At 47.1% G+C, this 11,158-nt stretch overlaps 1 pseudogene across 1 annotated transcript; it reads left to right on the top strand.

The window, feature by feature from the left end:
- Positions 1-404: 404 nt before the first annotated feature.
- LOC311225714 (heparan-sulfate 6-O-sulfotransferase 1-A-like) lies at positions 405-7,765 on the top strand (annotated as a pseudogene). The gene is made up of 2 exons: positions 405-941; positions 7,644-7,765. The product of its transcript is annotated as a heparan-sulfate 6-O-sulfotransferase 1-A-like (transcript).
- Positions 7,766-11,158: the final 3,393 nt, after the last annotated feature.

Here is an 11,158-nt window from a genome sequence, read left to right as displayed (position 1 = left end):
AGAGAGAGAGAGAGAGAGAGAGAGACAGAGAGAGAGTAGAGAGAGAGGGAGAGAGAGAGGGGGGGAGGAGAATGTGTGTTGTGTTGGAAAAAGGTAGGATTTCGCGTTGCATCCTGGGTACATAACTCCATGGTGATGCAGAGAGAGAGAGAGAGAGGAGGAACCACACGCGAGGAATCGAGGATACGGGGAGCGACAGTAACCAACGAGGGGAGGAATAATCCGCGAGTTCCACTGTGTCTTTTATATTGTAACTAAGAGCGAAACAAACGCGGCTACAATGTATCAACCTCGCCGATCACTCGATCGATGCCTCTGATCGCTCCGATCGCGGTGGTGGTGGTGGTGTGTCGTCGCGCGGGGTGGGCGCTCTGTCTGTCCGCTGGATTGGGAAATGGTAGCGCATGAACCGCACTGGAAGGACCATGGTTTGAGAGGGAGCCAGCAAATTCTTGTTGATCGTCGTGGGCTCCGTGTGTTTCATGCTGATTCTCTACCAGTACGTGGCTCCGGGAGTGATCAACTTCGGGTCCCCCGCACGGCTACTTCACCGGCGAGGAGGACGACCAGGGGGACATCTTCCCCACGCCGGACCCCCCACTACGTGAAGAAGTACTATTTCCCCGTGCGGGACCTGGAGCGCACGATCGATTTCCAGATCAAGGGGGGAGGACGTGATCGTCTTTTTGCACATCCAGAAGACCGGCGGGGACTACCTTCGGGAGACACCTTGGTGCAGAATGTGCGCCTGGAGGTGCCCGTGCGACTGTCGGCCCGGGCCAGAAGAAGTGTACCTGCTACCGGCCCAACCGCAAGGAGACCTGGCTCTTCTCCCGGTTCTCCACGGGCTGGAGCTGCGGGCTGCACGCCGACTGGGACCGAGCTGACGAGCTGCGTGCCGGGCGTGCTCAACAAGAAGGAGAACAAGCTGAGGAACCAAGGTAACATAGAGGAGATGTGTGTGTTTTGTTTTGCAGTCCGGATTGTTGTTTTTATTTGTTATTTGTCGGGACTATGCAAAAGAAAACATTGTAGCAAGTTACTACAATGTTTGTTGTTACAATAACACGATTTCACGACAGGGATTTCTATACCCCCAACAACCCCCTGTCCCCCGTAACACTTTTTAAATTGGAGGTCAATCTCTTGTAGAAAAAGCAACACTTCGTTCTTCTCTCACAGAGCTCCCCTTCTCCCCCCCGTCTCTCCCCGAAAACAGCCTGCCTCGGTGCGGGCGGGCTGTGGCGTTATTACTGCGGTCCGTTCTGCTCCATTAGGTCAGAGATCAAGTGTCTTATCTATGATGAATTGAATATGAAATGGGGGGACCCTGATGTAAACAAGACTAAAGTCTTTCTCTGGTCTGCATCCCCTTAACAATTGTATGTATTGAGCTGTGCTGTACTGTATCCCATTCTGCAATCTGTTAATAAAGTTTTCAATCAATCAACCAATCGTTACACTGGGTGGAACAACATCATCATTATTGTTGCAAGATATGGAACAATAGTTGGATGTACTAAAGGACGGTCAGGATGGAAAGTCTGCCCCCGAGGTAGTGGGGGGGGGGGTCGTAGACGGTAAAAGACCACCACTGATTGACAATTACGACGGCACGGTGTGTAATAGCCCGCATTATCATAAATGCCACAGATGATGATCAACAGTGCCTCTCTTGACAATTGTTGATAAATGCCATTTAATGGGGCCCGGGCGCCTGCCTGCCTGCCTGCCTGCTGAAAGGCAAAGCCTGGTGACTGGGGCTGGATGATGCATTCTGAATTGGAAAACATTGGGCTTCTTCAATAGAAGGTTATCCAGGCGAGAGAGACTGTTTTACATTTGAGTGTTTGTATAGCGTTGTTGTAGTACGCCCCTGACTGCACGATGTGGCCCCCACGCTCTGCACGGATCCTTATTGAGTTATGAACCCCATTTCTCGACCCGGCACTTCCATTTGTTGTTGGGCTACATATCCTCCCAGACATATTGACGGCTGTATCAACTTCCATTTCACCGCACCCTCGTGGCTCTCAGGCCGTGCTTGTTGAATGGTTTAGGTGTCTCTGTATGGCTCCAGCCTGGTCAATATTTAATCTTATCCATGATGGGGGGGGGGCGGGGGGGAAGGGTCGATGGGAGAGGAAGAAAGACAAGAGGAAAGATAATGAACGCAACTGGAGAAGGTTAAGGAAATGCAGATATATAATCCCCCCCCCCTCCCCTCCCATCATCAGTGAGTCTGTCTGGCGAGTCATTCACAGATGCGATGTTGTGTCAGTCAGACTCGCATGCTGCTCAAACAGGGGGGGGGGGGGGGGGGTCAGAGCGAGCTGAGGGGCAGGGGAGGGCCCGGCCCGGCCGGGCCTGGGGAAGAGGGACCCTGCAGGGGTTTGGCTCCGCTCTAATCCTGGTGATTATTACCGCTGGGACACACACACACACACACACACACACACACACACACACACACACTAGCCCTGGTATTTGCTGCTGCTGGCGTCAGGCCCTGGCTCCTGTGGTTTTCCCCCGGTCAGAGGTGATAACGTGTCTGACCATTCTGCACAGTGTCGAGCTGAGATATCACACTGGATGAAGCGACGACGAGGGCTTCTCCTCGTCACTTTCATAGGCAGATTATGCTTAAACCCTACTTGTGTGTGTGTGTGTGTATGCATGTATAGGCTGTCTGTGTGTCTGAGAGAGAGAGAAAGCGGTATAGGGTATATATGCGCCGTGGGCGTCAACGCTGTGGAGAGATGATCTCTGCCTCTGGTATAATAGACTATATACGCTATCGCTCCTGACCGGGGTAAACAAGGGACCATAAGCCTAATAGCACCCGAAGACAGACAATGCTACTCTGTATTATTATAACACAAAGAGAAAAGTAAGACACACTGATGCCCTCAGTGTTTAAGATCCTCTCCTCCTCCCCACCACACCCCCCGCAACTGTCTTGTCCATCAACGTGTCTCTCCCTCTCTCTCTGCCTTTTTTTTTTTTTTGCATCTATCTCACTCTCACTGTCTTGTCTCTTTCTCTCTGTATCTCTCTCTCTCTCCCTCCATTTCTCTCTCTCTGCCTGTGATGAGCTGAGCTCTGTTTCGATGAGCTATATCATCATTCACACTCTCACTCTGAATCTGTCTATCTGTCTCTCTCTCCCTCCCTCCTGTCTGTCTGTCTCTCTCTCTCTCTCAGTCCCTCTCCCACCCTCTGTCTGTCTCTCTCCCTCTCCCTCCCCTCTATCTAGTCATGTGGTCAGGCCTGCCTGTGCCAGGGGCATCTGTCATGCAGGGTGTAGCAGAGCAGAAGTGGCGGTGGTTGTGTGGCGCCTGAGAGGAGAGACAGATCATCTGTGTTTACAGAGCAGCGGTGAGGGAATTCTCACAGCAGTGTGGTGCAGATGGTTTACAGATCCGTTGTGTGTATTGTCGGTGCGGTGATGGGTCTGAGATCTGTCTCTGGGCCCCCATTGTTGTCGCCGCAAGGAAGATTTACAGATCTGACGCACACACACGCAGCAAGGCTGTTTCGGTTAGAGCAAGCGCTTCTTGGATCTCGACTTCTTGTGGACGCACTAGGAAACACAAAGAGAAACAGATGGAGAGATCGGTTCATATCTAGAGAGATCTCTGCCGCACAATGGTCGACGGGGGGGGTGGGGGGGGAGGTGTCGTCGCCTCTCCATGCGGCCCGGGGTTGTTTTGATTAAACAAGCCGCAAGTCAGCGGGCCGTCGAGAGGAAGGCGGGCGCGAGACGCAGCCAGACGCACCTCTGGCTGGCGGAGTTTGAAGTGTGTCTGAATCAAGAGGGGGAGCAGCACATTAAATGGGGGAGAAGGATGGAGATGATGGCTGGTATAAAGGGGAGACGGTTCTGTCTTTTGAAGATGAATGGTCGCCTTGTCACCGAATGGATGCCTCTTTCAGAAACCGCAGAGGGGAGAGAGGAGCGCCCCGTCGGAATGGTTTTGTCATTTTCTACCTCAGAGCCTCTTGGATCACTTAGAAAAGCGTTCTTCACCGGTCCCCCCCGACCCCCCCCCCCCCCCCCCCCCCCCCCCCCCATCGCTTTTTCAAAGTACTGTGAGAAATAATAACATGATACCGGCCATATCGATATCATATCATGTATCACGACACATCAATCTGCAATCCACCCCCCCTACCATATACCCCTAGACAACGCACGCACACAGGCCGTGCACATACCCAGACAATACAGTATATACACACTACAGCTAATGAGTGTGCGACACACGGTCGGATACCCTGACGTAGGCCCTCAGATATGTGGCTTCTAATTGGTTAAGCGGATGCCTATCACTTTACACAAATGTAAAGCCGCTCTTTCGAGAGGGAAACCATCTGTCCTCTGTGTGTTTGTGTTTGTGTGTGTGTGTGTGTGTGTCTTTAATCCCATGGTGTCATAGAGCTTCTTAGTAAACGGAGTGAAGTGATGGTGTTAATTTTACTGCCTCCATCTCGGCCCTCTCAAATCACTCCCTTTTTTTCTGACTGCCTCTCTCCTCCTTTTCCCCGCAGCCTGCCTCTAAAGCACTGTCCCTCCTTCCATCTCTCTCTCTCTCCCTCCCTCTCTCTCTCTTTCTCCAGCGATGGTGTCATTCCCTAATCAAACAGCAGGCTTGCTTTCCACTTGGTGGCTTTATGGCTGGGGGGGCTGTCTCTCTCTCCCCATCTCTTCCTCCCCATCTCTCTCTCTCTCTCCTTCCTTCCCCATCCCTCCCTCTCCCTCCGAGCGTGACTACTGCATTAGAGGAAATGTCTTTTTCATGGAAGATTTGCTGCAATTTCCAAAATGGCTGCTTTGCCTAATGGACAACTGGCTTGGTTCTAATGAATGATTACATGTATGAGTGCGAGGAGGAGCAGGGAGGGTTGAATGGTGGAAAGGAGGGAGGGAGGGAGGGAGGGGGAAGAAGAGGAGATGGAGAGGGAGGTACGAAGGGTAGGATGACGACTGGGATGAGGGGATGAGTGTGGGAGAGGAGGAGGGCTGTGTGTTGGGTCTGATTGAAGGCATGAAGTGGTGAAAACGTTTAGTTTCATTGCTGGGGAGGGGGAGCAGTGGAGCAGTCAATTAGCACGGTTGTCAAGCTTTGGGCATTATTCTTCTTTCAGTCGGACTGTTTCAGATTCACAGCACAAATCGCCACTCTGTAAAACGCCTGTGTTTGTGTGTGTGTGTGTGTGTGTGTGTGTGTGTGTGTGTGTGTGGCACCATCAGCCAGCAAGGCCTAGAGAATTAGAAATCCATCTGAACTTTAGGAAACAGCAGTGGCAGCTCAGGCTGGCTGCAGTACAAGCTATTTTCATGTGTATTATTTCCCCCCCCCCCCCCTGTGTGAGCTCACGCGCGCCCATGTGTGTGAGGATAGACTTGTGTGTAGCCAGGCAGGTCGGTGTGTGTGTTAATCCAATCAGATTAGCCGGGATTAATCGCCGGCGGCCGGGCGCTCCCAAAGCCGGTTACGTCCCTATCACAACCATCCCTGCGCCACATTCCGACATTCCCGTAATATTCCCACATCATTGCGGATCATCATTCCAGTTATTCCCTAATCCCCTGGCTTCTTACCTGGATCCGTGTTTTTCCGCAGGGTTGCATTATTAGGCCTGCTCGACTGACTAAAGTCACTTGGCATGCTTGGATGTGTCATATTGACCCTGTTGGGAATAGACTACCTAAAACAGTAGGTCAAAGGTCACGGTTGTACCCTTTTTTTTTTTTTTTTTTTTTAATCTTTCTTCCCCTCCTTTTTTCCTGATTTTTCTCCCATCCCACCCTTCCTGGTTGTTGCGTACTTTCCCCTACTGTTGGTCCGGGAGACCGGAGACTGTCACATAATTTCCTCCGACGCATGTGCAGCCTGGGGCAGGCCAACCTGGCTGCGCAGGTTCTCACCGGGGAGAGTGTAGCGTGTGGGAGGCCACACTATCTCTCCTTAGTTCCAACCCTTGCTGAGCAGGCGCCCCGACCGAACTGTAGGGGTCGCTGTCCACAACGCCCAGGACCCACCCTTCAGCTTTCCCACCCCCTGATACAGCCAATTGTATCAGTGTGAGAGGCCAGCCAAGCCGAGCTGGATTCGAACAGGCGAATCCAGTGTCTCCCGGTGTTGGTGACGAACGTAATCTCTGTGCGCCACCTGCCCCCCCCACGGTTGTACTTTAAACGTGGTCTTATTGGGAGCGCCACCGGGGGCCAACCGCCTCATCTCTGGGGAATGAATGGGATAAAATAATGGTAAAATGGCTGCATTTATATATCTCTTTTATCCAAAGCACTTTACAATTGGTTCCTCACATTTACCCAGTCACTCACACATTCACACACCGACGGCGGAGGCAACCATGCAACGTGCCAACCTGCTCATCGGGAGCAGTTAGGGGTTAAATGTCCCCCCGGGATTTCAAGCGATTGCCTTCTCCAAGATCTGTGGCAAACGTAACCTCTCCAAATATATGGCATTATTGTCAAAAGTAAAGATACGTAATTAAAAAAAATTAAGGTTAATTAATTAACCTTTTATTATTTAACCATGAAAGGCAAGTTCTTTTCTCAATAAACGAATGTATTTTGTATACAAACTTTCTGTATCGAGCCTAAATTACTTAATCACGAGGTGGTCTATGTGTACTTGCACGCATTTGCCTTACATCCGCTCTGTCACAACTAGGGCTGGGTATCGCCACTGAGTTCCCAAAACGATTCGATTCCGATTCACAAGGTCCCGAATCGATTCGATATTCGATTTCAATCATATCGATCTAGGGATTATGAATCGATAATTGCTCATTCAAATGAAGATCGATTCAGAATCTGGAAATCGAAGATTTTGTAACCCAGCCCTAGTCACAACCCTGGACTCCTTCAAGATGGCCCTGTTACCCACCTGTTCACAACCCTGGACTCCTTCAAGACGGCCCTGAATTACCCACCTGTTCACAACCCTGGCCTCCTTCAAGACGGCCCTGAATTACCCACCTGTTCACAACCCTGGCCTCCTTCAAGACAGCCCTGAAAACACACCTGTTCACAACCCTGGACTCCTTCAAGACGGCCCTGAAAACCCACCTGTTCACAAAGACCTATGGCCTCTAGTTGTCTCCCTGTTGTATGTCTTTTTGTTGCTTTGTAAAGGTGCTATATAAATCCAAGCTATTATTATTATTATTACTACTGTATTTGTGAAGGCCTTTCATTGAATGACATGGTCCCTACCATCACCACAACATGTCAACCTCACACCTAACAGAACTCCAGCATTGCAGCTCTATTTGCGGGTGTGATGCGGCCCACCTGCTGTCTTGACTGTGGCGAGAGTGTAGAGATGGTGCCTATATTTAGTTTATCATTTGAAAATACAAAGAAGGGGGAGCCTCCCTACACCCCATACAGAACTCTAATTCTAACCCTAAAATGGCCCCTGTAAAAAATGAAATGGAAGTGTGGACCAACTTGAGGGACCACACCACACTTCTTCCCAAAGAAATCCTCACTTCAAAGAGTCTTAATTTAAAACACATTCCTCTGAAGTATAGTGCGAGTACACTCCCTCTTGCACATAAAAGGGTGCGATATCTCTTGCTTATCTTCTTGCTCCTCCCTCCAGTAGAGGTCTGGTGGCTCGAGGCCTCTGCGTGTGGTGGTGGTGACGGGGTTCTTCAGCTATACTCACACTGCCATCTCCAGCCCGCCAGGCTTCCACTGGGGTTCAACCTGGGGTCAGCCTAGCCCACACCTCCGATAGACTAGCTCCTTCAGCACATACAGGGGCAAGCAGCTGGGGGCGGCATTGTGCTCGTATATCGCGGGCCCCGGGAAACTTGTGGTTGGCTGTTACTAACTAGGGATGCGCCGATCCGACTTTTTCAGTCCCAATACCGATACCTGGGCTTTGGGTATCGGCCGACCCATTGTTTAATTAATAAACTGTATGCCTCACTGTGTGGCAGAGACTGAGATCATTCTTTTGTGCAAGGCAACATCAGGCTTGACTTAAAACATTACTTTCCTAATTTAGTGAACATACATACACATAGATATAAATGTATTGAATTGTTATTTCTTATTTTATTTCTTATTATAAACAATATATAATTATCGATACCCGATCCAGCTATTTTAGTCATATCGGGGCCGATATCAATATCGGATCGGTGTATCCCTATTACTAACTTCTCTTCCGTTTCGGTGAGAATGATAGAGCATAGATCATTCGGAACATTTATTGACGGAATGTTGTGACACTGGTGGGGAAGTGAGCTTGTGCTTAAATCTGATAAGCTATTGATGGACAGATAAGGCAGTGATGATCAGCAGCGGTTGGTTACACCCCCGTCTGTATGCACGCACTGTTACCAAGGTTATTCTAGTTAACTCAATCTAACCTCAAAACAATTAAGTAGGTGTAAAAAAAAAGAGAAGAATTTAGTTAAGTGAAATAAAAATAGAAACTAGACTTTAGAAGGGGAATTTCTTTAGTTTTATTCTTTGTCAATTTGGTCAAAGCTGTCAATGCAACGAGCATGAGCTACATTTGTATTTTATATGAAAAAATATAAACTAATGTCGCCATTGTATTTGATATGAAAAAGTGGGATGGCCTTCTTTAACTAAGAGAAGGGATATGCATTGCATTTTGACCTAGAAGGCTCTGCTTATGAAACTTCCCTATTATCTCTGCTCTTCGATTGCTTTTAATTAAATACAGCACATATGGTGCGAGGTCACAGGATTATTTGGCAGATACATGTTGTATCTGGTTTTCGATACGATGCCCCATACAAATGGAACAAACCACAGACAACCTTGAAACCTTGTGAAAAAGAGACTCCTGTATCCATGTGTTTACCCGTTTAAATAAAGGAGAAAAACATAAGAACGAGGAGGCACTGGTGAATATGTTCATCGAGACTGAGACATCTACATGACTGAGTCAAATGGACTCGATACACAATAACTATTCTGAACTTCTTAATTTTTGCCCAAACCCCCACACTATAATAAACTAAACCGAATCCCGAAACTAATGTTCCACCCCACGGGGTCGGTACCGACCCAAAAAATTACATCTGGTCATAAATCAATATTTTTCAGAGTGTTGCATTTAAGTTGCGATTTTTTAATCAAATGTTTTCAAGTATTAACATCACTAACGTGTCACAAAAGTATGTAGAATGTATATTATCATCAATACGTTAGTTTAGCAATAGGTTAAAAGTGCCATTAGATAGTTTTCGATTTTCTGAAGTCTATTGCAAGACGGAAATGGACATTTTTAACCATGGGAATTGTAGTCTTTTTGCAGCCATTTTGTAGAGGGGGTGCATAGCTGTCGACCAGCGTTGGAATTTTTCCGAACTACACTTCCTGTCAGATACTGTGGGGTTTCAAAGTTCAGCGTTCTGAATGAATCATATCAATAACTGTTATGATTCGCGATAATAAGCCACAAAAGGTAAAGTTTTTGACAAATATTGAAACGCAGTTAGTTTCCCCTCCCTATTGTTAGCATGTAGGAACAATTAGATCTGAAATTAGTTTCAAAACGGTTGCACCTTATACGGTTGTATAAGCATCATATTCTATAATAATATTTCAAATTGCATTGGTCCGAATGGGAGAATTCAGTACTGTATCTACAGAACCTTCGGTTTAATCATCTTCCCTTTATTAATTTCCTTATATCTTTTGTACACATGATCTCAAGAGGGTACTGAACGAGATCAGTGGCAGTTTTTTAAGTTTGGTCATTATTATCATGGTGTTATTCACTGTCAAAGATGCAAAGAAAAATCATAATTCATATTCTCGTTTCATCACAATTTAAGCAAGCCTAGTAATAGACACTATTTCTGACACTGTGAATACATTCCCTGAGGTCCATAGATGTACCTAGATACCAAGAATATGCAAATAGCCCTTGTAGAAGTGGAGCAATATTCCATTTACCTAGGTATATATTTTAGGCGGATTTTCACCACGTGTGGAACAGGGTTAACTACCGTAATTCCTCTAATAGTAACCCCGGCTTGTATTTGTTTCAACTGTAGCGGGTACCAGGCTTGTATTAGGAGGAGGCCTGTATAAGAGGGAGGCCTATATTTCAAATTTTCAAACGGATCATAATGAATAAATCAACATTTTGTGTCAGTTTGAACCCAGTCAAATGTACTGGGTTCATTTATTGAAACCAAGTACTGTATGAAATAGTAAACAGTGCAATTACAGGTGGTCACTGGTCATTTCAACGTTTTCAAAGTGAAATCAAGTAACTAGCTCAGTATGCAGATCAGTATATTAGTAACCCGGCTTGTATTAGGAGGCCGGCTTATAATTGCTTAGCTCAAGAGCGCACCCGGCCATTAATAGAGACCCGGCTTGTATTTGAGACCCGGTTACTATTAGAGGAATTACGGTAGTTTATTAACTAATTTAACAAAACTTTAAAAAAAAACGAAACAATTTTAAACAATAGAAACAAATCTATAAACTAAATAGCTAGCAAACAACACACTTTGGAAACCAACTGAAACGAAGCATAAAAACTAAAACAAATGTAAACCATACAAAATTAGAATAGCCACAATGTGTTTCACACCGGAGTGTTCGTAAGGAAATGGTGTGCAATGCTAGTCCCAATAATCACAAGTCATTAATTTATCACTCCTCCCAGTAAGCAGTCGGTTTAATTTAATTGCATTAGGGATATGAACGGTGCGAGGGACGTTTACCAACACACAGGACATGCTGTCATTATCCTCTGTGCCATATATCAGGTTGAGTGGCCCCCACAGTACATACGTGGGAGCCTAGCTTACATGTGAAGGGGCCACGCATGGCTAGTGCCGAGTGTGGTTATCGAGCAGGAACCTCCCATTACTGATGTTTCTAGTCCGGCGGCGCGGCACAGCACCTCCGGAAGGCTCGGCGGTAGATCCTGGTGTGCCAGATCTACCCCCCCCCCCCCCCCCTACATCATTACCAGGATAACACACCCAACACTACTTGTGCTATGATCAGCTTCCTTACCAAACAATATCTCTCATCTACCTTCTTAAAGTAACGTTTAGAGAAAAACATAATAAACTGAACCAAATATAGGATATATGATGGGTATTTATA

The sequence above is a fragment of the Notolepis coatsorum genome (assembly GCF_963971535.1).
Source record: "Notolepis coatsorum genome assembly, chromosome: 3".
NCBI classification, from domain to species: domain Eukaryota; kingdom Metazoa; phylum Chordata; class Actinopteri; order Aulopiformes; family Paralepididae; genus Notolepis; species Notolepis coatsorum.
This window is presented reverse-complemented; position numbering and strand designations above follow the sequence as displayed.